The sequence below is a fragment of the Elgaria multicarinata genome, chromosome 11 (genome assembly GCF_023053635.1).
Source record: "Elgaria multicarinata webbii isolate HBS135686 ecotype San Diego chromosome 11, rElgMul1.1.pri, whole genome shotgun sequence".
Lineage (NCBI taxonomy): Eukaryota > Metazoa > Chordata > Lepidosauria > Squamata > Anguidae > Elgaria > Elgaria multicarinata.
In genome coordinates this window covers 32,072,342-32,092,844 of record NC_086181.1, presented here as the reverse complement: position 1 = coordinate 32,092,844, position 20,503 = coordinate 32,072,342, and the positions used below count along the sequence as shown (strand labels likewise).

At 41.4% G+C, this 20,503-nt stretch overlaps 1 protein-coding gene across 1 annotated transcript in view; it reads right to left on the bottom strand.

The window, feature by feature from the left end:
- Positions 1–13,700, bottom strand: part of NTN5 (netrin 5) — a 39,153-nt gene extending 25,453 nt beyond the window's left edge. The window contains exon 1 of the mRNA XM_063137402.1: positions 13,395–13,700. The gene's annotated coding sequence lies outside the window, so the exon portion shown is untranslated. The remainder of the gene's footprint in view (positions 1–13,394) is intronic.
- Between the last annotated feature and the right edge of the window lie 6,803 nt (positions 13,701–20,503).

Below are 20,503 nucleotides of genomic sequence, written 5' to 3'. Positions count from 1 at the left end.
CAATAAATTCCTGTGGAATTCCCTGCCTCTGGAGGTCAGGCAGGCGCCAACCTTGTACTCCTTTCGGAGCCTCCTGAAAACATCTTTATTCCAAGAAGCCTTTCTTTAATATGCAGCCTTGAATCTGTTTTTGCTTCTTTTAAATTTTGTTTTAATTGTTTTATTCTGTTTTTATTTTCATTTTATCTTGTACACTGCTCCGAAATTTTTCACTGGGGAGCGGTATATAAATATTATAAATAAATAAATAATAAATCACTCATGTAGAGAAGCTCTTAGGCAGTGCCCTAGGAGCTGAATCACATGTGATGCTAAGTCATGTGTATTTTGTTCCCAACATTTTCTTCTTTTATGAAAGGCAGCCACAGAGACTGCAAGTCTGCAGTAAGTCGGCTGGTAAATGTCCAGGGAGTAGGGATGGAGGAGATTTCTTGGTTTATTTTACATTTTAACTAACCTAATTTTGCACTTTTGAATCACTGTGCAAACCGAAATTGTTACTTCAAAAATTGCAGTTCCCCAATCAAGAAATGCAGGCATCCTTCAGGGAAACATGCATGCACAAATGGGTATATTAGTACAAGTAACATTCAAAATGCATACTATTAGGATAATTGCTTGTGTTTATTAGACAAAATTGCATACAAAATGCAAGTATTAAGAGAAATGCACACAAAAATGCATATGAATTTTCATATGAACTTTAAAAAACAACTCAAAGTTCTGGACACACTGAACTTTGGAAAAATGAAAGAAATCAACATTGATAGATTCTTTCATCCTTAACAGGGTGAGGGTTAAGGATGAGGCAGGGGAGATTTTCTGATTAAAATACAAGAAAAAAGAAAAACCAGGGCCAAATTATTTTTATGTGACTTCAGCATCACGTTCAGAATTTGGACCCAAAATTCTGGACCCAAAATTATTATTATTATTATTATTATTATTATTATTATTTATTTATTTATTTATATAGCACCATCAATGTACATGGTGCTGTACAGAGAAATAAATTCCACTGAACTAAGTGTGATTTTCTTCTCGCAGTTAAATATGCACAGGATTAGGTGGCAAGAGTATTACAAGAACATGAAAGAAGAAAGAACCTTGGTCTTTATCTGCGAAACATTGGAAAATATGGATTCTGGCAAATCTACTGAGAAGCATGTTAAGGACTTTGCTGTACACAGTGGACACAATCCCACACAGAGTGAAGGGTGCTTAATTAAGCCCATCAATTTCTTTCGTTTGCAAAAAGCACAAAGGGAAGACAACAGCTACCTGTTCATCACTGTGTGAAACGCCCAATATTTTAATTAATAGCAAGGACTTCAACCTGAATAAAGAAACCTTAGACTACAAATCATATGAGTTTCAGTCTATTTAAATTTAAAATGGATCTAATCGATTTGCATGAAGGTTGCATAGAAACAATAGCCCTGAAGCATGCGCACGCTTGGATTTCAGATGTTGCTTGCATGTACTTCCGAAGAGTTATCGTTTTAGAAGAAGAGTTCCTCTGGTGTAAAAGACAAGAGAGAACACCTGCCATCTGCAGCTATTGCTTGCCATCCATCTGTGCTTTGTTGATGTGGTTTTACAGCGGAGCCAATATTTGTCACACGGCATTTTTCTGAGAAAATGTGACATTTTCATTTTCTCATTCTCCACCCTTAGGAAAAGAAGGCCACTGAGCAGAAATCCGCTACTCTCCACAATTGGGGCATCAGCAGGAGGGGAGTTTTGGCAACCATTATTTCCCCTCTCCCACATACAATGCCCCAGGATAACACTAGATTTGGGGCATTGTGGAGGATTCAAAATGGTGGCCAGGTGGCTTCTGGGTCATTCTATGGTAGGGTGACCATATGAAAAGGAGGACGGGGCTCCTGTATCTTTAACAGTTGCATAGAAAAGGGAATTTCAGCAGGTGTCATTTGTATATATGGAAAACCTGGTGAAATTCCCTTTTCATCACCACAGTTAAAGCTGCAGGAGCTATACTAGAGTGACCAGATTTAAAAGAGGGCAGGGCACCTGCAGCTTTAACTGTGGTGATGAAGAGGGAATTTCACCAGGTTCCCCATATATACAAATGACACCTGCTGAAATTTCCTTCTCTATGCAACTGTTAAAGATACAGGAGCCCCGTCCTCCTTTTCATATGGTCACCCTATTCTATGGGTTTGGAAGCCCATGCCGGCAAGTGCATTTCTATGATCTCCCCTCCCGCTTGATGAAAGGGAAGGAAAATGGGTGAATCACACATACCTGCCTACATATGGAACGCCTGGTTCACCCAGAGCCCTGTATGCATGGTGGGGCAGAAGATACGTGCCCTCTGCCTTTGACTACAGAGCAGTGATTCTCGGCTGGACGCATGGGTAAACTGGCCTTTAATAGTTCAAATGCTGTCATTCCCCCTACCCCAATTCCAATACTACTTTCAAAGTCCATTTAAATCCATTGAAGTCTTGGCTACAATGTTCTTGTGAATCTCTCAAAATGTCATCAATCTCCGTTTTCATTTTTCAATCCGCAAAGGAAATAACAATAACAACAACAACAAAAACAACAAGAGAAAGAAGAAAAGAAAATGTCCTACCGCCACTGCTAACGGTGAGCCGTACCCTTCAAGAAACTGTTTGAGAATTTCTTCTTCCCTTGAAGAAATTTAGTGCAATGGCCACCCCGGCATCCCTGACATTTGCACACAGCTCTAGTTTGGATAAGGGGCAGAGCAATTCTACCGTTCGTCACACAGAGCTACAACATCGGAGTCTGCAACGAATCGAAAGTCCTGACGGCACAAGCCTGGCAGGGCAGAAGGCAGGCAGCAGCCGCAGTTCCGCTCCTCACCTCTTCCAGGCTGTTCAGGTTTAAAAAAATATTGCCTTCCATTGAAACCTATGAGGGGAAATTGATCTATGGCAGCTCTAGGGAGGGTAGTTCTAGGATTAGTATAGATCAGCAGTCAGTTTGGGAACGGTTCTGGGGGCCAAGAAAGCAGTGGATTCGGCAAACCCACAATCACTTCCAAGGCTGTGGAGGTACATGTGGCCGCTGGGAGAGGGTATTTGAGGTTGGATCTCTTGCTCCGAGAGTGGACCTCTCACCCTGTGCTCAGAAGGGGAGATCCGAAAAATCCGATAGCCTCTTAAACCCTCCCAGGGACCCTAGGATTGCAGCTTAATTGGATTAAAAATAACGTATATTTTTAAAATCTGCTGCCTGATTAACCGGGGACACATGTTTAGTCCATGAAATATTCTTAAACAGAATTATCCAACAGTTTAATCAATGAAATGTTGCAGCCCTAACAAACGAAGAACTTATTATGGGCAAAATGTACCTGAATTTAGTTTCCCATGAAAAAAGACAAATCACAGCGGATGTATTTGTCACTTTGATGGATTTAATGAAACGTCTTCTGTCGATAAAATACAATCTGTGTCACCATTGGCTGCACAACATTTCAAGACTACATTTTCCTTTGGTGTCAGAAAACTGAGGTACACATTTCTACAAAGAGCAGGAAGGGAAATAAATGTTCTACAAAATAATCAAGAACTGCAAGGAATTTTGATCTGGGCCTTACCAGGAGTCCTTATGCACTGCTTCAGCTTTAAGAAAGAAGCCAGGCACCATAAGGCCCTTGATGCCCTTCTTACTTTACTTTTTAAGTGATGCACTGAAGGACTGAACTGTCAATAATTTGCAAGTTTAAATGGTGGCAAAAGTATAAATACATAGGGCGAGTTCACATGTCACGCTAAGCCACTCTGAAGATAAGCCACTGTGGGTTGGTTGTAACCTTGATAATCCATGTAACTCCCAACAGAGGATTGCACGCACTGCATCTTGCTGTGGTTGTTTTCCCCTTACCCCTCCTACCAGCCCCCAGCATGTATCCCAGGCACCTTTTGCTGAAGAAATCCTCGTTCCCCACATCAGTACCCTTTCTGCAATTGGTCTGCCGGGGTTGCTGGCTCACAAGGGAAACCCACCCACCCCACATCAGATCGCCAAATGCGTATAATTTTCTGAGCCCTTATGAACACGGTAACGCATTCACAAACTTTTTGAAAACAAATTTTATTCGAGGTCTTGCGCAAAGGCACAGGAGCACAAAATGGCCTGTCTGCTATTTAGCCCAGCATACCAATATCTTCCTCTTGTCAATGTCCTTGTCAATTTCATCCTCCATTTCAGGGCTTGCCTTGAAACACTTTTTAAAAAGGCAGCTTTATGTAGTACACCCAGAGGGAAAAACTCCTTCTCCTGTAGCTGCCAGCAACTTTCAGCTCACCCTCATGTTAGTTCCCTCCACTGTTCTCCATTGTTAGCTGTCAGATATACAGAGCAATGACAGGGTTTGGTAAAGATACACAAATTTCAAAGCAGAGCAGGCAGTGAGTTATATCGCTAAATATACACAAATTTCAAGGCAGAGCTTTGAGTGGAATTGGTAAATATGCGCAGACTTCATGGCAGAATAGTAAAGCAGATTGGAAATTTACATAAATTTCATAGCAGTGGACTTTCGATTGTGCGCAGCTGCGCATAACTGGAAAAAGTCCTTTCTTCTCAATTTTTTGGAGCATGGCGTGGAGGGCACTGACAAGAGATGAAGGAAAATGTCAACGGCACTAGTGAGATTGTAAGGAGTGGCAGGGTTTTTTGCCACTCTTCCTGGGTGGCTCTCTAGCTGTTCCTGACAAACCACAATGAAGTCACCCTGCTGGGTTCAGACATCACAATAAACTACCCTGAAAACAAACCACAATGAAGAACCCAACAAGAAGCCATGGGTTCTCAGGGTGATGGAAAACCCATGAAGGAAAACACCACTGTGGGCATCGATGTCGCAACAAGCTAACTGAAACAACCCTAATTACACCTAGCAGAGTTCCTTTTGATTTTGATAGGGCTTCTTAAGAGTAAAGGAAGTCAAAATTGAGCCTTGAAATCACTAACCGAAACGTAATCTTACAAGGCATTAGTTATATTTATGGAAAATATATATAATCCTGCAATTTTAATACATGCTTGGGGGCCGGTGGAAACTCAATCTCTTTTTAATTAATACAAAAGTATCGTTGCTGCTGTTTCCCCTATTATTTCTTCTTTTGTGCAATTTAATCCACAGCAATATGTACAGACTTTTGGAATCCACTTTTTATATTGCAGCCTTATACATGTCTATTAAGAAATAAATTCCATGGAGTTCAAATGGAACGTACTCCCAAGTAAGCGGGTACAAGATTGCAGCCTGATAGTGCAATCCTATACATGTTTAGGCCATCATCATCATCATCATCATCATCATCATCATCATCATCATCTACAACTCCCAGCATTCCCCAGCCAGCCATACTAGGGAGCAATCCTATGCATTGCAACCTAGATCACCATTGACCTTACTGAAATAATTGTCAGATGAAAGAGGCTGCCCCACCACTACTAATCCCCCACCCCCACCCAGCATCTTCATTTCTTGGCCTGGTAACTTTCCCCTAGTAATCAATCCTGGACCCACAACAGCAAGGCATGATTTATTCTGAATATGTTGCACTCACCAAAACTTCTAACCCTACCCTCTCTCTCTCTGAAATATATCTGTCACAGAAATACATCAGCCACATCCGCGCATGGCCTTCACTCATGTGCTGCCAATGGCATTTCAAAATCATGAACGTGTCCTCCTGTTTTGTGGTTTCCCAAAAATCTGCAGAGCCAACAGTTCGAAAGCAGGAAACACACACACACACAGAGAGAGAGAGAGAGAGAGAGAGAGAGAGAGAGAGAGAGAGAGAGAGAGAGAGTGAGAGAGGATACGAACAGTTGCCCCAAAGCACATCCTTTTACCTTGGATGAATCCATCTGAAATTACAGCCCCCTTGCGGCTCCTTTGCTCGTGATCCAATTCTGCCAAATTCCAGACATGAACATGCACGGAAAAATCCAGAGAATTCCTACTTTTCCAACACATGTGCATAAGAGGGAGTTTCAAAGTGTGGAAGTGATCTGCATAGCATGATTTTGACGCCACAACTTCACAAAGGAAGAGCAACTCCATCAACTTCCATCCAATTGCAGTTACTCGGGCTTTCCCCATCAGTTGGCAATCAATTTGCCTGTGTTAAATTACCCAGAACAAGTGGGCCCTGCAACAAACTGTTGCAGCATGCAATGCTGCAGTTCAGGATTCCAGACATTCCTTTCGCACACCCAAGTTTTGTCTCCCCCCCTCCCCCAGGTTACCTGAGCACATTCAGTCCTGATTGCACTCTTTTGGTGGCTTCCCTCCTAACTCCCCCCCCCATAAATATTTTTTGTACTTCTTCAAAGCTTTCATGTTCCCCCAAACCTGCTGATATTTCACTGTTGTATGCGCAGTGCCACTTTGGCCACATGCGCAGTGGCTCTCAACACCTGAACACCAGAAATGGAAGGAATGATAACTTTTCTTGCATTGGAGTTTCCTTTGCTCTTTAAGCAGTGAGGTTGGCTCATTCCATGGATCCAGACTTAAGTCATATTTCGGGTACAGCCATTGAAATCAATGAGACTTTAAGTTAAGACTAACTTGTCCTACTGATTTCAATGAGTCCAAGTATGACTAATTCAGGATCAACACCAATGTGGGCAGCAGTTCCCAAACGGGTTGCCAAAAGAAGTAAGTGAAAGGCCACAGTGTGAACCCAAAGAATTCAACTGCAGAGAATGCTGCCCACACTGTTTCTCTGGATGTGTCACTGGTTAGTCTTACCTTGGGGTGAAGGTGGGGTATTACATCTTTACATTGGGCATGATTAGATCATTCAATAATCATCCCCAACACAACGACTCAGCAGCCTTTACCTGCCTCCAAAGAAGGCTTCCTGTTGCACCTCTGAATGAGTTCTTGCTCTGGGATTTTCTCATCGTAGCCAGGAGGCACACTCAGAATAATGACTCAGCAAAAACACAGCAAAGCCCTCTTCCAAGGCCAGGAAATTCTTGCTCTTGTCATTGTTCAATTTGTGTTTTTTTAATTGTTCTGAGGCTTTATGACAACTAACAGCTACATAATAAAAAAAACGAAAGTGGCATTGGCGTTGATGTCCATCTCTTCTAGTTTGTCCCTGGCATTTGGTACTCGGAGGTATACTGCCACTGATCCTGGAAGCTTCATTTAGCCCTCATCTCTCCCAGCTCTGTTTTTCCTCTTATGTTTCAAGCTCGCACCGCTTCCCCACTCCCACTGCCCAAGGTACGAGAGTTCCCACTGGCAGAGTGCAGCTTTTTCAAACACACAAAGCTTCTGTTTATACTGCAGCTTTAACGCAAAGCGCAAGCAGCTGCAACCCAGGGCTTTTTGATATCCAGAGACATTTGAATCCGGGCTGCTTACTCTTCCATACTCTAAAAGTAATGCATTTCGGGTGTAAGTGAAGTGTGCCAGTTAATAATTTGGGAAGACAAAGTCCTTCAGCTATCAAATGTTTAGGAAACATTGATATATGGTGGATCAACCTGTCTGTCTCTATGGCAATTTGTTACCCTTCTTTCCCCCCTGAAACTTTCAAAAAGTCTTCATTTTGCTTGGTTGCTTCCTTTCCTTCAACCCCCACACTTCCCCTCCCCATACTTTCACCGTTCTCAGAATTTGTTTCTTTTATTTTTCCGAAATGCCAAACCTTCTCTCCCCTTCTAAACCTTTTCTTCTTCTAGCATTCCAGGCTTATCGGCTATCCAAAAACCTTTGCCAATCTCAAGTTTGTTTTACTGCTAATTTACTTATTGATCTCCAGCCTTCAGACTCTAGGTAGCAGAGAATGGAATATTTGGGGGGAAACTAATCAGGATGACGGATAATGCAGTCCAAAACATCTTTACTCAGACATAAATGTTCTACCACCCTTCTCCCAAGTGCATAGACATAAGATTCAATGCAATTCTATTGTACAGATGTTTACAGGGAAGTAAATTACACCCAGTCCAAAGGGACTTACTCTCTAATAAGCGCATTGAGGATTGCAGCCCTGGTCTCTCTAAAGCACAGCATGGCACACCACCACCCTCCATAAGTATTTTCATTCAGGGATTTTGGGTACTTTGCCATTCTGCAGTTATTTTCAGGGTTACGTTTCCATTATCATGCATATGATTGATAATTGAAAGACCCCTGCAGCCGAAATAATTCAAATGGTTTACTGTTCCCAAACTCTCTGGTTAGGTTTCAGCTTTTGTTGTTTTTCAGCCTTTGCTATTATTGCATGCATAAAATTGATCTCTGGGTGATTTAAGGCATATTCCAGCTAAGTCTTTTACCTGTGACTAAATCTAAGAAAAAGTCCATACTTAGAATTGCCAAGCCCTTGGACAGTGTTCATGGATTGAATTTCATTTTTCAAGCACTGGCGAGGTTCCCTTGAATTTCAAATTGTGCATATTACTACTTTTATTAGTAATAGTGGCAATAGTCATATTTCACAATATACTAATTCTCAAAGGGGCATCCATGTTAGTTTATGTTGCAGGAAAAACAGCAAAGAACCTTGGGGCACTTTAAAGACAGACTAATTTTGTTTACACATGAGGATAACATTTCTTGCATCTAATGAAGTGTACTCTAGTCCACTAAAGCTTATGCCATAATAAAAGTTGGTTGTCTGTAAGCTGCCACAATATAGAAATTTAGCGACACACTGACTTATTATTAACATTTTATGATTTGTATTATTAATAATGTTGATGATAATTAACAAAAAAAGAGCATTGACAAATATTTTCAATTCTTCCTTCTTGAAAGTGGGTCACATACTGGAGACAGTAACTGAAACTTCTCTCCTGTAGCCAGAGGTGAAGCACCCAGTGTTTAAAAGTGCAATCCTATATATGTCTATTCAAAAATAAATCCTGTTTAGTTTAGTAGGTCTTACTCCCACTTAAATGGATGTAGAATTGCAGTCTCAACCTATCCCATTAAAATCAATTGCTCTTTAAAACGCTTAACTTTGTCTAGATCATGCCCAGAATTTCCATCAGTGATTTGCTTTATTTATTTATTTAAGGACACGTTGGTTTTCCCATTTTTTATTTTCCAAATTCTATAGAAATTAATGGTGTCAAGCAGAGTATAAAATATACAAAATGGGATCAGTAATATGCTGGAGATGGACAGTCATCAAAAATCTGTGGTTTTTTTTTAACTATGTTCAGTGCAGTTCCCTCTTACACATCTGAAATGTATGGGCTACAGTAATTCGAGATTTTAAATCCATGGTAGATGATGCATTTGCTGTTGACCCTGTCAAAATTTTATAAGGCTTCTTTTAAAAGAAAACCATTTGGGTTGGATCCAGATTTAGTCATTGGAACTTGTTAGTGATGGCTAAAGATCTGAAGGTGGAGATAGAAAAGTTAGAGTTGGGGAAATGGGGGCAGAAGAATTAGGAAAAAGCAAATAAATAATTAATTGATATATTTTCAGATATTTTGGAAAATTTAGGAGAAAACCATCCCCCCTTTGATTTTTTTCTGCTTTTTCCCAGGCCTTCACACCTAAGTTCCATTGGTTTCAAAGGATCTACTCGAAGTATAACTAAATCTGGCTCCAATTCAGAGAATTCATCTCAAAATTTACTGCTTGCTGATATAAGATGCTGATAAGTGGTGAAAACATACAACCCTTTTATTGTAGGATTGCTAGGTAAAACACAGAAATAACAGCGGAAGATTGTAATCCAAAGTATACATGCCTGGAAACAAATCCCACAGAAATTCATGGAAAAATAAGCATCATGTGAATATGAGTTCTCACAACAGCTTCTCTGTATTTCAAACATATTTTGGTATGAACGGCATATCTTGCTGTGTCCCATGTTACAGGGGAAACCAAAAAAAAAAAAAATAGTGAAAAATAATTACCATCATTACATCTGTTGTCTTAACATGCACTCACACGCAGGCTCTTTGCTGATACGAGGGCAATTCATGCCTGATTGTTCACCTTCTCCATAACTTTAATGGAATACATATACAGATTTAGTTTTGGGGGCACTGTGGTCTAATTTACGAGGGACAGCCTCCATTTTCTCATACTTGTCTCTGGTAAAGCTTTATCCTCCTTTGTCTTGATTTTTCCGTAGTTGAGGATGCCTTGTTAAAATTTTTTAGATCATTACTAGAATTGTCATTCCTCAGGGGTTGTTCCTTCCCAGAATGACTGCTAAGCGTGCAATCTGCCATTTCTCACACACTGCAGCAAAATCTGAGGTACATTTTGAACTGTTGGTAAGATATTGTCAGGCAATTATGTTTTTCTAATACATGCCTTGGTTTTTAGGGCTGCAATCCTATATGCAGTTATTTGGCATTAGGGCCTCCATTGAACTCAATGGACTTACTGCTGAGTAGACATTTATGGGAACGTGCTGTTAGCCTGGATCTGATTTAAAGTACCCTAGCATGAATAATGTAACTCATTTGAAGTGGAAAGAGTATACCCTTTACTTTTTAATTACAGTGATTATACTGCAAATAAGATGAACAAAATGCTTGCCTGGTGGACTGAGGCAGAAGTTTTCAAACTTTTCACCTTTGAGGGAATTCTTTGCGCACTCTTTGATGTGAAATGCTTATGTGCTGCAAAGGATTCTGGGATATGTTCTAGCTAGGGTGTCCAATCCATGTGATGGGGTTTGGCAGGGCCTGTTGAGTCTCGCTAGGCTCCATCCTAGAACATATACAACACTCTCCACATTTACAAAGGAAAGCTGGCCCTGGTAGGAAGGGGAAACGAACTCTCAAGGCAGTCTGTCTGCCGCCATTGATCTCATAGAGAATCTCTGGATAACCTTCCAAGAAACCTGAGGGGCATCCATGAGGGATAAGATTGCTTGAAGTCAGAGAGGTCGCTTCAAATACTTCCTCTGCCACAAAGTCACTGTGGCAGCCTTGGTCAAGTCACTCCCTCACAGTTTAAGCGGGGAAGAAAAAGATGCTCTTGACAAAGCCGATGGTGTCATGCATAGGGAAAGACTAGCACTTGCGATGTACTAAATAAATGGTTAATAATAAATAATACCCAGTAATTACCACAATACAATTTAGTGCTTCAGATGCCATTGAATAAAAGAAAGCTATTTGAGGGGGCAGGATTAGCTTCCTAGTGCTTATCTCATTGGTCTTGAAATGGCAATTCATAATTACTTAGTTTTACAAAGCAACCCATGATCAGCTATCATCCAAGAATTCAAATAAATGAATGTACAGCTCAGTGAGGTTATATATTTCCCTATGCAACCCTTTCCCTCCTGTTGTGCCAAATTAATAGGAACAAGAACCTATTTATTTCCTCAGTTTGCCTGCTAGTTGTGGGGAGATGCATCAAATTTGTATCTAATACTTGGGCATATTCTTCAGATACCAGCTCGGATACAAAATCTAAGAATAAAAACTTTGCTAACATTTACTGAGCCTCAAAACTTGGGGCAGCAGAGGGGGATTGTAGTGTTTGCAAGATAGATTTAGGAACTACAGGTACAGGTCTTACATGTACAAAATTGTGTATTTCTAAGCCGTAAGGAAATGCAAAATCCGAAGATTTCCAAAACGTTTTAGTGGGGCATGTCAACTACAAGACCTTATGGAAAAGGCGTCACTTTGATTCTTATTTTCAGCCAACTAGGAAGGCATACACTTTCACCCAACATAAAATAAGCAAACATAATGTTGAATAGAGATGATGGGCTTAATCTTGAAATTCACCCGAAGAATCCTTGAATTTGGTATCCATCTGCTTAACTCTTCTTCAGTGTAATTTGTTGTGTGTGTGTGTGTGTGTGTGTGTGTAGGAACTTTCAATTTTAGTTGTGTTTGGTTTAAAGAATTGTAGCATTTAGGCTGCAATCCTAAAAACATTTATTGGGAGCAACTGCCTTTGAATTCAGTGGCACCTACTTCTGAGTAAACAGGCTTAGAACTATGATGTACTGTTATAATAAAACACCTGTTATCATGCATTGTATAAGTAGCTGCTTTTAGAGATGGAGGAGGAAGACGTTCAACCCAAATTCTAACAATACATGCTATGCAGACAAAATTTTCTATAATATTAGCTTGTCTACAAACATTAATGAGGGAAGGAAAAACTTTTAGAAAAAATATTTCAAAAAGATGTGATCTCAGGTTTGAATCTTTTTTTTCTTCATTGCGTTTTTGGCAAACTGCATATCAGCGAACCTCCAATTTCAGTGGCAACAAATCTGAGAGAAGATTTTGAATTTTCTGCCTTCTCCAAATTGAGGGAATTGTCTTTTAAAATAAGTTTTCACCTAAATTTTCATTAATACATGAACCATCTGAATACAGATATGCAAGATTTGATCCTTCTTCTCAAACACTGCAACTATTTAAAAAAATCTTTCTCCAAAGGAGCATATACCTATATAGCAGTAGAAGCTACTACATATTTAAATTGCAATCCCTGCTTAACATTAAAGCACAAATATTTTTTGTGTCTGTTGAAGCAATGTAGAACCTATCACCACCGAAATCACCTAGCTAACATCAACATAAAACCGCCATAGCTTTAGTTATCGCTCATGTTTGCAGAATTTCCAGGCAAGCTCCTGTTCATTTTGTGAGCTGTGGTAATCTAAGAAAACATTATACAGAAGGTCGCAATATTTTTAACATGTCACTTGGGACAGTTTGATTTTCCCGTAATTTGGGGCAGACAGGGGAACGGGAGATGGTGGATTTGCAGGTTTGAGACTCAAATGCTTGGGGAAACTTTTTCGGCCCCACATATTTCAGCAAACCTTGAAAAGCTGTTCTGGTTCTCCCCAAAATTGTCACCGAGCCCAAGAATATCAACAACGAACAAGCCGTTAGCTATAAATTCGCTTATTTCCCTGCCTCTATAACACATTTTATTACCAAATGTCTCCTATAAACATGGATATATTTAGCAATATAAGTACCATCACATTAGCTGTCTGGACCTCTTGGCTAATCTCTATCAAATTTTCCTTGCCTGCGTCAGCTGAGATATTACGGCTTCGTTTGGATAATGCCGCAGTATAAACATTGCAGGCTGCTAGTGCCACCCGCCTCGCTGTCGAATAACTGTGTCCGCCGCGTTCTGTTGCGTTTGCTAGCCAGGATACTGTCTACCTCCCATTATACCACAAAACACTGGTACAGCCGATATCATGCAGATAACGTCTCCGCATGAATACTGCAGACTTTGCTGTCTCAAATATTTCTCTGATCGCATTTTTCGGCTTCAGCTGCGTAGGCAGGCTGCGCTAGAATTTATCATGCATTAGGGAAAAGAATGCAGGAAAACAATGCGATGCAATAACATAGTGACAACAACACGGCGATGAGAGCAAACCAACCTTTTCTTCAACCCCCTTGACGGCCGTGCCTGGAGACCGCGTCCACTACTCTCTCCACCGAGGTTTCTGGAATCTGATATCAGCCGGGCTGGAGTTTCTTTAAAATGCTGGGAGTTTATGAGGAAGTTTGACGAGTTTTACAAGCCCTTGGGTAAATGGCAGGCGGTCATTGAGTTAGACTGGATCCACTGATGGGGAAGGGGAAATAAAGCTTCCAAGGATCTGTTGAAGCATTAATGAGCTATGCAAGTTTTGATAGTCAGGTTTCTCGCCCCGTCCTGAAACCAAGAGCCACTGGTGGTGAAAGAGCTTTCCAGAGCTCTGGGGCTTTGATCTGGGGTTGCTACATTCCCCGATGGCACCGGCCTGAGCGAGTGGGCTTCTGACAGTGATGAACAGCGTGTCAAGGAGAGGGGGCAAGCGTACTGACAAGACAGATGCCCAAACACATGCAGACAGGTGGGCAAGTGGGAAAGGGACAGAGAGGGAAAACACAAATGAACCCATGCAAACAAACCAAGGAACAAAAACGAATTGAGGACGCTCCAATTGCACACATGTATAAGGAAAAGTGAGACAGAAGGGGAATCACTCTCTCTCTCATACAGACACACTTTCTCACACGTCTAATAATCTGAATAGGATGTGAAAGAGACTCCTCTTGCGTCTCACTTTTCCTTATACGTGTCTACAGTGGTTTTTTAGGGACGATTTTCTTTAGAGTTTATAGGTGCTTCCAAGCAAGACTTTTAGCCCGCGGTTGGCCTGCCTCATTCACAGAGGTTTACAGGAGTTGAGGCAACGTCTTCCACTTGGAGCCCTCTCGTGTTTTCGCACTGCTTCTTCTGTCTTTTCCCTCACCATGGACAATCCATCGAGGGGAAAAAGACGGAAGAGCGGCAGAGTGCCTTCTGAGTGGGAACGCTAGAAGCCCTCCGTCTGGAAGCCTCCTATAAGGAACCTGGACAAGTTTTACAAGCCCTTGGGTAAATGCCAGACTCTCGTACTTAGATTTAAGGGTGTAGGTTTTGGGGGGTGGCTTGTTTGATTGTTTGTCCTTGAGGGGAACCTGAAGGAAAAGCGATTAAAAGGAACGAAATGGGCTTTCATTCTAATATTTTCTTGTGATCACCTGCGAACATCAACCATCATGGTCAGAGGGAGGTGTGGTGGAGGAAGATGTGGCAGAGATAGGCCAGCGAAGAGGAAGAGGAGTTCTATTTTTAAAGGCTGCTCTGCCTTCTGGTTTGTCCTCTGGCCACAATACTCTGAATAGTGCTTCCCTCAGGACAGGAGATGCTGCTATTTAATGCCAGGTCAGTTGTTATAAAGCATTTGTTATCTACAATTTGCCTGTAGATGAAAAAGCCAACCTGGCCAAGACTTGACAGAACAATTTGGAGGTGGGGGTGGAGTTGCTTTCTCATTCTCTCTCTCTCTCACTCACACACTCAGCTTTGCCATCTAGTGCAGCACCAATGTAGACTCAAAAGATCGGGAGGGGTGTTACCATGGTCTATAAAAAAAACACATCTCCCTGTTTGCCACCCCAGTGGTTGACAGTGTGGCAGTGCCACAACTAAACTGAGGGGGAAAGTCACATCTACAGCAATTATTCTCTCTCAGAAACCATAACATTTTTTAGCCAGGCTGGTACAATTTGTGAGCCACCAGATTGAGGGCAGCCAGCCAACCAAGGTAATATTCCACTTTTATTGCCTTCCTGGGACAGCTAAAACAAGAGGGTTGTCTGGTACTGATGAGGCCACATTGCACACTGGTCTATACAGCTTGCCAGACTTGCTTTTCGGATCTCTGTTTAAGGACTCGTTCTGCCAACTAAGGATTTGCACAACCATACCTGGATTTGTGGTTAAAGGGCTACGTGAGGCATTTGTGTGCTTGTCATTCCCTACTCATGGTTGTTTACAGGTTCTTTAGATGACACTGTGAACCTCCAGTTTCGCTTCTGTGTCTAACCAGTACTTTCAAAGAGTTTTTTTTTTTTAGTAAAGGGAAAGTGTAGCATTTATTTAATACTGAAACTGAAAGAAAGCATGATTTCCTCTTGTGTATTTGTGCTATTCCACTGCACCACAGTGCCACCTAGAGGTTACGTAGTGGAAAATTAGGAAACGCTCCTTAAATAGTGATTTCAATTCTGCAGCAAAAGCAAAAGTAGATACAGCAGATTAACAGCCTTGAAGAAAAGCTCAAGGTTTTATGGTCCCAATCTAGATCAGGGGCCCTGCAGAGCTGCTAGACACACATTTAAAGTAATGTCTGTATTGGCTCAAAGAAACTGGTTCTAAGAGCTCATCTATGCATTACTTGGTCTATACATGACTTTGACTTCCCACAGGTCACATGTAAGTTGATCTGGAGTCAGGCTCCTTTGTCTGGCTCTGACCACAACTCAGAAAAGGAGATTATTGCTTTTAAATCTACACTGCAGCAATCCATATAGACCTTCCCTCCAGTTTAGCCAAATATGCTGAAAAAGAAACTTGCCCATCCTGTGCATGGTACTCTAAAGTAAGTTTGACTGTCCGTGGTGGGACTCAACTAACTCCCAAATAAGGATGTATAAGATTTCAGCCTTAGAGCGGTTTGCTTTCCACTCCGTATCCAAATCAGATATTTATCGTTTCAAAGTGAAATCACTTCAATTTTCCTTCTAAAATCAACAGCCTTAGGGAAGTAAAGCGAACAATGTTGAGTTGAAATCACTGCCAGTACACGTTTTAAAACTTTGCTCTTTCATGAAAATATGTTGTTGTTTTATAATTTTACATTTTCTTTTATGAATGTATTATTAGCTGCCTTGATTGCTATATTTTTAGCAGAAAGGCTGGACAGAAATTATCTTTAGAAAGAAAGAAAACTAGCTAGCTGATGGGATTTGGCTTTCTTCATTACAAAAGCATTTTGGCTGTGTTGTGTTACTGAGATATGGAATATTTTTACTCACAAAATGAATTTTCCTTCCAATAACTATAGATTTTGCTTATTAAATCACTTGCTAGATTTGCTTATCAAACTTAATAAACTCTTTTTTAATGTCCTCAAAAAGGAAGCTATATTGAAGGTTTATTAATATGCAAGTTTCATAATCTGGTTTCATTCAACTGATTGATTACATTTAAATAAACCAACCAAATATTTCTAAGTACAAGGCTGTACTTCATATAGGAGAAAGTTTAAGCATGCATAGGATTGCACCCTAAAGCTGCAATCCTATTCACACTTACCTGGAAGTTAAGTTCCATTGAACTCAGTGGGACTTATTCTGAGTAGACATGTAGAGGTATACACTAAACACACTTACAAGAGAGTAACACTGAAGCATTTCTAAGTAAACATGCAAAGGATTGTGCTGCAATATACTATCATATAAGTAGTTATCCAATCAATTTACACTGAAGTAAAATAAAGTGGGGGGAGGGGAGGATTTTATGTGAAATCCATAAACAGAATACAAACATTTCATAATTCCTTTTTGGTCCAAGAATGTTATCTTAGATATTATACATATAAATCTAATAATAATTCATATTTTGATTTCATAAATCCAGTAGATATGAATAAGATATGATATAGGCAGCCTGGAATCCTTCAGATGCTTTGGACTACATTTCCCCATCAGTCCAGCCAACATGGCCAATAGTCAGGGATTATGGGAGATGTAGTCCAAACATGTGGAGGGCACCATTTTGCCTACCCCAAATAAGTTTCACAAGATAATCTTCAAACGTTTTGAAAATTGTGGCATTTACATCGCAATTTAAGATTAATTTCGAAACTGTTCTGCAGACCAGGTACCATAATCTGGCCTCACAGCTGGGATTGCCAACTTTCCTACCAACCTCTGTTGCTGTGCCTGAAATGCAGACATTAGCAGGTAGTGAAGTTTATCTCTATGCTGTGGAAAACATCCCCTGATGATTTCTGCAAATCAAACTGCTATTAAAGGCACAAAAGCGGAGCGGGTTGGTTCTGCCCCATTTCATAACTTAACAAAGCTACTCACAGTTATGTTGTAATTCCAGCCTGAGATCCCAAATTGCTGTCCCCTTTCCACCCACTCCCCATTTGATGGGTTCCTTTTTCCCCAGCTGTTCACAAGTCTTGAAAGTGAAATTGCTTGCTGGGTATCAATCTCCCAGTTGTTTTTACGAGGCTCCCCCCGCCTCTCCTCCCCCGGGGTGCCCGTTAAGGATCAAAGGTTAATTAATGCAGAGCAGACCGTGACCACAGTTATTCTGACCCCACAGGGCCAGGTGGTCCCAGAGCCCCGATATACAAGATGCGATGAAAGGGTGACACGGCCCAGGAATTTGCAAGATTATGAGGCGTGGCGGGTGGGGAGGGCAAAGTGGGGGGGGGGGTTGGAGAGAGGCGGCCTTTGGGGAACTGACCTCCAAAGGGTCAGCTGTGGGGAGAGATGGGGGATGAGGGAGAAGCATTATAATAAGGGAAAGTCAGACTCACGTCTCAAAAGAGCCAAGTTAAATGCCAAACCATGGTTTGGCACTACTGGATTGAGCCTCAGGCTGATTTTCTCTTCCATGGGTTTTGGGGCCCTTCCCAACTTCCCTTCTTTGCAACAAATCATCATTTGGCATTAAGTCTGAACCGGCCAACGGATCTGCAACTTGCCCTGCAAACAAACCAGGATCAAACCCTGGCTTACGATTTTGGTTTACAGGAAAAGCACAAACCATAGTTTGCACGTTTGGATGTAGTGGCAAATCATGGTTTGCCTGAACTAGAGAGGTTGCTAGCGGCCCCAGTTCGCACATCACAACTCACAATTGTTGTGAGTTATCCAGGTCTATATATCCAGGTAGCACTGAGCTATTTATTCATTTTATTTATACTTTCATATCCTTCCTTTTTTCCTCCAAGGTGCCCAAGGCTGTGGACATAATCCTTCTCTCCATTTTTATCCTCAACAACAGCCCTGTGAGGTAGGTTGGGCTGAGAATCTGTGACTGGCACAAAGCCACCCATTGGGTTTCCATGGCCGAGTGGGGACTAGGACTCAGATCTCCCAACTCCCAGTCCAACACCTTAGCCGTTACACCACACTGGCTCTTTGGAAGAAAGGGGGATATAAATGTATTAAACAACAACAGTTATGTGTAAAGAGAGGAGGGAGCATGTCAGCCCAAATCCCAAGCCATATGCGCTGCACAATACCAATGAAAAGGTATTGTGCAGCTATTACGTTTTCCCTTCCTAATGGATTTTTTATGGTAAAAAAGATCGAAGCTGTAGGAAAACGCGGGAGGGCTACAAATAGAAGACCTCAACGTCTGGACCCCTGTAAAATTCCATTAACAAGGCAGAAAATACAGAGTCACACCCAGCCTGAAACAACGTTATAAATATTATTTATTTATTTATTATTTATTTATTACATTTTATACAACCCAATAGCTGAAGCCCTCTGGGCGGTTCACAAAAATTAAAACCATAATAGAACAACCAACAGTCTAAAAACACAAATATACGTATGTGAGAAGCAGCATGCTTCTAAGAAGTCAAGCATTTATGATTACAATTCATTGGGGAAACCCAAGGCAGGAGAAAAAAACACTTGCATTGGAAGGGAGGGTAAAAGTAAATGCAACTTAACTGAGAAGTGTCCCCAGTCACAGATCCATCTAGGCCTAGGATTATTCTGGCCCCTGAGAAGTTGCTAGCATTCACACGTGCTTCTGCTGCAAAAGTGAAACTGATTCTTCCAGAACACTCACAAATCCCCCTGGTGGTGGGCCTTCTGGTTTGCCTCTTAAAGAGACAGAGCACATTATTTGAAAAGCCTCCGTGGACCATGATTCTCTTTTGGAGAGCCAGTGCGGTTTAGTGATTAGAGTGTTGGAATGGAAGTAGGGGATCCGGTCTCACTGGGTGACTTTGGGCCAGCAACAGACTCTCAGTTCAACCCACCTCATGGGGATGTTGTGAGGATAAAAGTGGAGAGGAGGATTACATACCCCACCTTGGGTTTCTTGGAGGAAGAAGGTGGGATAGAAATGCAATAAATCAATAAGCAGACCTAATGTCTCTATGTTTAAAGCCTTGCTTCAGCTAGTGCAGAATGCAATGGGTCTTCCTATTAACAGGCTTAGATATAATAGTAGAGTTGGAAGGGGCCTATACAGCCATGGAGTTCAAGCCCCCTGCTCAATGCAGGAATCCACCTTAAAGCCTACCTCACAAATGGCTGCCAGCTGCATCTTGGCCTCAAGTGTGGGAGAGCCCATGACCTCCCTAGGTCATTGGTTCTATTGTTGTACCGCTCTAACAGTCAGGAAGTTTTTCCTGATGTCTGGTTTCCTGTAACTTGAGCCTATTATTCCGTGTCCTGTGACAACCTTTCAAGTACTTGAGGAATGCTATCATGTCTCCCCTCAGTCTTCTCTTCTCAAGGCTAAACATGCCCAGTTCTTTCAGTCTCCTCATAGGGCTTCCAGACCCCTGATCAAGATGAGGTCTAACCAGTGCTAAATAGAGGGGAATCAATACCTCGCACGATTTGGAAGCTATACTTCTATTAATGCAGCCCAATATAGCATTTGCTTTTTTTGCAGCCACATCATACTGTTGGTTCATGTTTTACTATTTTGAAGCATCTATACTGGCTGCCAATTCCTTCCCAAGTCCAGTTCAAAGTTCTGGTTCTTACCTTTCAAGCCATATAAGTCTTGGTTCCTGGGCATATCAGGAAGTTTCTTCTCCTGTATAAGACACACACACACACACACACACACACACACACACACACACACACATCCAATGTGAGATATTACAATGAGGCCCTGCTCCGAGTTCTATCTTATGTGGAGGCTAGATTGGGCCACACTCCCCCTGTCAATACTCAAGCATAGATCAACCACTAAGGCGACCATAGTGGTCTCAACTCCATATCCTGCCCTGAAGCAGGTTTGAAATGTGTCTAGAAAATCTATATCGTCCAAAGCTGCTTGGAGTTGGAAGACAACTGCTCTCTCGATCACCTTGCCTCAAAATGGAAGATTTGATACTGGTCTGTAATTATTAAAGTCCAGGGGATCCAGGGAGGGCTTTTTTAGAAGTGACCA